Genomic DNA, 7033 nt, shown 5'->3' with positions numbered 1-7033 from the left:
TCTTTCTGAACTTTAAGTTTGTCATGCCAATGTCTTCTGAACTCCATGGTTTCTGAAGAAGATTTGGCGGTTAATCTCATGGAGGATCCTTGTACTATATGAGTCCCTTCTCTTGTTGTTTTCAAGATGCTCTGTTTGTCTTTGTCTTTTGACAATTTCATTATAATGTCTCTCAGTGTGGACATCTTTGAATTACTGCTACTTCAAATGTTTCGGTGTGTTGGATATCCAGATTCATGTTTTTAATAAAATTTCAGAAGTTTTGGGTCATGATTTCTTCAAATACTCTTTATCCCCTCTTCTTCCTTCTCTCTTTTGGGGACTCCCAAAATGCATATGCTTGATGCTGTCTCTCAGATCTCTTCTGTTCATTTTTCTTCATACTTTTTCCCTTCTGCTCCTCAAATGGGCAATTTCAATTGGCCTGCTTTTGGTTGGCTGGGCCCTCAGCGGTGGCAGATGCCAGGTCAGCCTTGGTGAGTGGTGCCTCAATTGCTGTGCCCATGCAGTGTCCATCGCAGCCACCACGGCCATTTTGTGCAGGGACTCAATGAGCAAGCCCTGTGGGCTTCTTTTGCTTTACAGGAAAGTTGACGCAGGCTGGTGTCCAGTGAGGAAATCCCAGGTGCATGGAAAGGAGAGGAGGACCTCAGGGCTGTGAGTGATCTGCAAAAGGAAGCGCATGGACCACCAGGTGGTGGCGCTGCCGCGCTGTCCCTTCTCCCAGGAGGTGAATGCTCAGGACCAGCTTTGAGGCGGAGAGAGGGATGTCATTGCTCATCCTCCAGGTTCAAAGTAAAAACCTTCCGGCCAATCTTGGCCGCACGTTCTGGTGTAGCGAGCGGGCTCAGAGGTGCTCACCGCTGCTGTTATGGTTCATTTGCTAAACTGCATCGTCGCTGTGCCTCAGAACATGGGCATTGGCAAGAACGGGCACCTGCCCTGGTCGCCGCTCAGGAATGAATTTAGATATTTCCAGAGAATGACACAAGCTCTTCACTAGAAGGTAAACAGAATCTGGTGTTATGTGTAGGAAGATCTGGTTCTCCATTCCTGAGAAGAATCGACCTTTAAAGGATAGAATTAATTTAGTTCTCAGCAGAGAACTCAAGGAACCTCCACAAGGAGCTCATTCTCTTGCCAGAAGTCTGGATGATATCTTAAAACTTACTGAACAACCAGAATTAGCAAATAAAGTAGAGATGATTTGGATAGTTGGTGGCAGTTTTGTTTATAAGGAAGCCATGAATCACCCAAAGCATCTTCAACTATTTGTGACAAGGATCATGCGGGACTTTGAAAATGACACTTTTTTTTCCCCAGAAATTGATTTGGAGAAATATAAACTTCTGCCAGAATACCCAGGTGTTCTCTCTGATGTCCAGGAGGAGAAAGAAATTAAGTTCAAATTTAAGTATATGAGAAGAATGATTAATATGAAGATGTTTTCTGGTTTAAGTTGTTCCCCTCCCTCTGGAAAAAAAATTATATATTTTTACATGAGAAGAAAAAGACTTGTTGACTTTAGATCTAGGAATAATTATTTCTAAGCAACATGTTTTTATCCCGCACTAATCTTGAATATATCAGATACCATTTATGAAACATTCTTGCTATAACTAAGTGCCTCTCCAAGACCCCAACTGAGTCCCCCGCACCTGCTACAGTGACCTGCCATTCCACACCCATCACACATGGCACTCTGGCCAGTCCTCGACATTGTCCGGCTTTTCAAATGTCGGTAGTATTTATTAAAGATGAAGATGCACATACCCTCCAACTGAGCAGTTTCACTAGTAGGAAATACCGAAAGCTTCCTACGTGTATATCTAGAGGTTTGTAGACATATGTTGCAGCCTTGTTTGTAGCAGTGAAAAATTAAAAACAACCTGGAAGTCCAGTGATGGGAAAATGAATATATTTCTGTCTTAGACTGGGGAAGCCAAAGCAGATTTCAACACTGAAATTTCAGTGAAAGCAGTTTATTTTCTAGGTCTTACCAGAAATCATCAATTGAGGTATGGAGAAATGGAACTGAGAAGGTAAGAAAACCAGTTTAAAGCCAGTGAGCAGGTTCTCATTGGTAACTAGCTCTATACTGCTGAGATACAGCGAAACGGAGGGGAGAAAGCTGGAGTACTGATCTTCCACTCCTTGGTTGTCAGCTCCCTGTCCTGTGTGTGGGTGGAAGTTACTCCAGCTGCTCTATAGCAAGTCCCAGGTGTTTGCAGTAAGAAGCTGCTGGCATGCATGGGAACCGTGAATTGCAAACACTTAAAGCAATTCCATGTTTAAGTATATAACCTCTTCATATCTTTTTTTTTTTTTTGATAGAGTTTCACTTTTATTACCCAGATAGAGTAATAAGATGGAGTAATGCAATGGTGCAACCTCAGCTCACTGCAAACTCTGACTTCCCGGGTTCAAGCGATTCTCCTGCCTCAGGCTCCCAAGTAGCTGGGACTACAGGCGTGCTCCACCACACCCGGCTAATTTTGTGTTTTTGGTGGAGATGAGGTTTCACCATGTTGGTCAGGCTGGTCTCAAACTCTTAACCTCAAGTGATACGCCTGCCTCGGCCTCCCAAAGTGCTGGAATTACAGGCGTGAGCCACTGCACCTGGCAGATCTTTATTCTTTTTATGTAGTAAAAAGTATAAAGCCACACATGGTTTATTTGAAATATTTTATGATTTAAAAAAAATAAGGAGCAGAAAACCAATTCTAAGTTCAAGTGAGGGATCGTGGTAGTTTGAACCAGAAGGTTGCATGTAGTAAGACACTGTGATTTAAGATATATTTTAAGGTTGGAAGTAGCAGGATATTCTGATGGAGTTTGACTTTGGTTTGGGGCCCACTGAGTTTGAGATGCCTTTGATAAATGAAGGAAGAAGAGAGAGAATCAAAGAAAAACTGGCCGGGCTCAGTGGCTCACGCCTGTAACACATTGGCTCAGCATTTTGGGAGGCAGAGACAGAGAGATCCCTTGAGACCAACTTGGGCAACATGGTGAAGCCCCATCTCTCCAAAAACTACAAAAGTTAGATGGGCACTGTGGTGCCCACCTGTAGTCCCATCTGCTCAGGGGCTGAGGTGGATGAATTGAGCCCGCGCGGTCACGGCTGCAGGGAGTTGTGATTGCGCCACTGCACTCCAGCCTGGGTGACAGAAGAGACCTTGTCTCAAAAAAGAAGCTGAAAACAATGGAAGCATGACTTCAGAATTCTAGAAAGAAAGTGATTTTCAACGGATAAATCTATACTCAGCCAAATAATCAAGGGTGAAGGTAAAATAATACATTTTTAGGCAAGCAAAGACTCAGGGGTTACCTCCATGGACCCTTTCTTGGGAAGCTATTGGAGAAAATACTCCAGCAAAATGAAGGAGGAGACAAACCAGAGAATGACATGGTTCCAGCAAATAGGATCCAACGCAGGCAATATTCCAGCTATGGATCCGGCTTAAAAACAAACAAACAAACAAACAAAAACAGTAGAAATATTAATAGGTTAACTGGGTGGAATGGCTCATGCCCGCAGTCCCAGCTACTCAGGAGGCTAAAAGCAAGAGGTTGGCTTGAGTCCAACAGTTCCAGACCAGCCTGGCCACCCATAGTGAGATTCCCTTCTCTTAAAAATAATAATAGATTATTGCCAGATCTGGGGCATTTGGAAAGAAGTTCCTTGAAGATAAACCAAAAGTAAAAAAGCAAGGGAGAAGGGTGGTTAGGCAATCATTAATTCTAGGGCAGAAGGAAGTATAGGAGAGGAAGTAAGAGCACAGTACTCTGTTCTCAACATTGAGCAATATGTACATAGTCATAATGATGCGGTGACTGCTTAGGTCCTAACTCTGGTAACTACATTGGGACAATATGGGAGGAAAAGTGAAGATAGTGATGGTGTAAGAGCTAAATCTTCATCTGTCATTCAAGAAATCACTTAAAATGTGTAAAATAATCAAGAAATGACTAAGTAGCTATGTGAGGAGAAAAACAGAAGACATTGCTAAAAGAGTTGAAAGTCATTGCTCTGGAGGATAAGGAGGGACGGGGCAGGGGACGGTTAGGATGCATTATAAACTGAAGAGGATTTTTAAAATTACATGTATTAATATATGCACCCACTTGAAAAACTGAAAAAATAATAATTTGGAAAAACCCATGAAGGCAACTACCAGAAGGAAAAACTGAGAGAATAAAAAGTGCTTGTCTCTGGAAAGAACAACTGGCAGGACTGTTGCTTTCACTGTAAGACTTTTAGAGCCATTTGATTTTACTTAACCATTTTCATCTATTTCTTTAATAAAACAACTCTATCATAATAAAAAGTTACATTCATTCACAGAAAACAAACAAACAAACAAAAACCTTTCCTGCCCAGCCCATCTCATTCTCCCTGAATCCTCAGCGCTAATGAGGACTGTCTCCTTCTCACCTCCCTGGACTGGACTTTTTACCACTGGAAAGTGGATGTGATTTCTAGTTTCTGCATGTCCTGGTTTATTGTGCTGCCAGTAAAATTAAATCAAAATACATATTGAATAAATAATAAATAAAATAACCCATAGTGAGCAAAAATTACAATGTATTTTTTGGAGTCAAAATCTCATTCTGTGGCCTGGACTGGAGACTAGTGGTGCGATCATAGCTCACTGCAGCCTTGAATCCATAAGCTCAAGGGATCTTCCCATCTCAGCCTTCCCAATACCTGCGAATACAAGCATCGACCACCAGGCCCAGCTAAGTTTACTTATTTTCATATCTTTTAGAGATGAGCATGTCACAATGTTGTCCAAGCTGGTCTCCAACTTCTGATCTCAAGCAATCCTCTTGCCTTAGCATCCTGAACTGCTGGGATTACAGGGGTGAGCTGTCATGCCTGGCTTGTAATTGACTAACACCATCAAGGTTTCCTTCTCCAAGTGTGGAAACAGCAGCAGAGGCCCCTTGTCTCTTGGGTCAGGACACTGGGTACAGTGGAATAGCAGGACAACAAAGTCACTGCAGAAAGTGCCCATGTGGAAGAGGTCCAGCAGGAAGGGCCAACTGTCCCAGGGCCACCATATTTAGGGATAACTCCTCTTTCTGGGCAGGACTGTTCTGTGATTACTTTTGTATTCGCAATAGTTCTGAGGTCGTAGGATGATGAGACTCAAGACTGGCTGGGATTTGTTTTCAAAAAACCATCTCCAAGATTTGTTGATCTTTTGAATGGTTTGTAGTGTTGCAATTTCCTTCAGAACTTAACTCATTCTTAACATTTCACAGTCTACTTTCAGTTAATAATGTACTAGTACCCATAAATATAGAAATATTGCAATCATTTATCCTCTGCAAAATGTCCATCTTTTATGGTATAGATATTATATGGAATATATCTATATAGGTTATAAGTCTCACGATAAAAAACTTTTTTTATCTTTAAACAGTTCTATCCATGTAAAGTAAGAATGAATGAGGGGAGCAAGGTAGCCTTTTGCACTTAGCTCAGTATTTAGCATTTTTGATCATCTTCATCTTTTCTGATCATCTCATTTTCCACCTGGTATCATTTGTCTCTAGTCTGAAGAATTTTCTTTGCCAGTTGTTATTGTACAGATCTGCTGACGAGAAATTCTCTTAACTTTCTTTTACCTGAAATATCTCCTTATTTGCCTATCCTTGAAGGACATCTATGCTGGATATAGATTTCTTAGTTAACCTTTTTGTCCTCCAGCACTTTAAGGATGTTATTCTACTTTCTTTTGTTTCTATGGTTTCTAATAAGAAGACATGGGTCAGGACAAGAGGAACAGACAAACCAGAACTGGGAAAATAACATGGGAGACCTAAAACTTGTCATATCAATAATGACAAAAACCTATATGAATCAACACTCTAATGAAGGGCAGAGATTGTGTGACTTAGTTTAAAAAAACACAGAACCCAACCATATGCTCTTTCCAGACATGCACTTTGTTTATTTATTTGTCTGTTTTAATTTAACTTTTATTTTTAGTTAAGGGGCACATGTGCAGGTTTGTTATATAGGTAAACTTGTGTCATGGGGTTTTGTTGTACAGATTATTTCTATACCCATTAGTATCCACCCAAGTATTAAGCCTTAGTACCCATTAGCTATTTTTCCTGATCCTCTCCCTCCTCCCACCCTCTACCCTCAAGTGGACCCCAGTGTGTGTTGTTCCCTCTACGTGCCCATGTATTCTCATCATTTAGCTCCAATTTATAAGTGAGAACATGTGGTATATAGTTTTCTGTTCCTGCGTTAGTTTGCTAAGAATAATGGCCTCCAACTCCATCCATGTTCCTGCAAAGAACATAATCTCGTTCTTTTTATGGCTGTATAGTATTCTACAGTGTATACGTGCCACATTTTCTTTATCCAGTCTACCACTGACGGGCATTTAAGTTGATTCCAAGTCTTTGCTATTGTGAATAGTGCTTCAGTAAACATATGTGTACATGTAAGACATGCACTTTCTTTTTTAATTTAACTTATTTTATTTTAAGTTCCAGGATACATGTGCAGAACATGCAGGTTTGTTACATATGTGCAGTCTGCCATGGTGGTTTGCTGCACCCATTCACCTGTCTTCTAAGTTCCCTCCCCTCACCCCTGACTCCCCAACAGGCCCTGGTGTGTGTTGCTCCTCTCACTGTGTCCATGCGTTCTCATTGTTCAACTCCCACTTAGGAGTGAGAACATGCGGTGTTAGATTTTCTGTTCCCATGTTAGTTTGCTGAGGATGATGACTTCTAGCTTCATCCATGTTTCTGCAAAGGACATGAACTCATTCCTTTTTATGGCTGTGTAGTATTCCATGGTGTATATCTACCACATTTTCTTTACCCAGACTATCATTGATGGGCATGTGGGTTGGTTCCATGTCTTTGCTATTGAATACAGTGCTTCAATAAACATACATGTACATGTGTCTTATAGTAGAATGATTCATATTCCTTTGGGTGTATACCCAGGAATGGGGTTGCTGGGTCAAATAGTATTTCTGGTTCTAGATCTTTGAGGAAAGGT

General features: G+C 41.2%; 1 pseudogene; it reads left to right on the top strand.

Annotated features, from left to right (window-relative positions):
- The first annotated feature begins 871 nt into the window (after positions 1–871).
- Positions 872–1435, top strand: LOC111533868 (annotated as a pseudogene).
- The last annotated feature ends 5598 nt before the right edge of the window (positions 1436–7033 follow it).

The sequence above is a fragment of the Piliocolobus tephrosceles genome, unplaced genomic scaffold, assembly GCF_002776525.5.
Source record: "Piliocolobus tephrosceles isolate RC106 unplaced genomic scaffold, ASM277652v3 unscaffolded_14239, whole genome shotgun sequence".
Classification (NCBI taxonomy): domain Eukaryota; kingdom Metazoa; phylum Chordata; class Mammalia; order Primates; family Cercopithecidae; genus Piliocolobus; species Piliocolobus tephrosceles.
The sequence above is the reverse complement of the archived record's forward strand: the minus strand, read 5'-3'. Positions and strand labels throughout refer to the sequence as shown.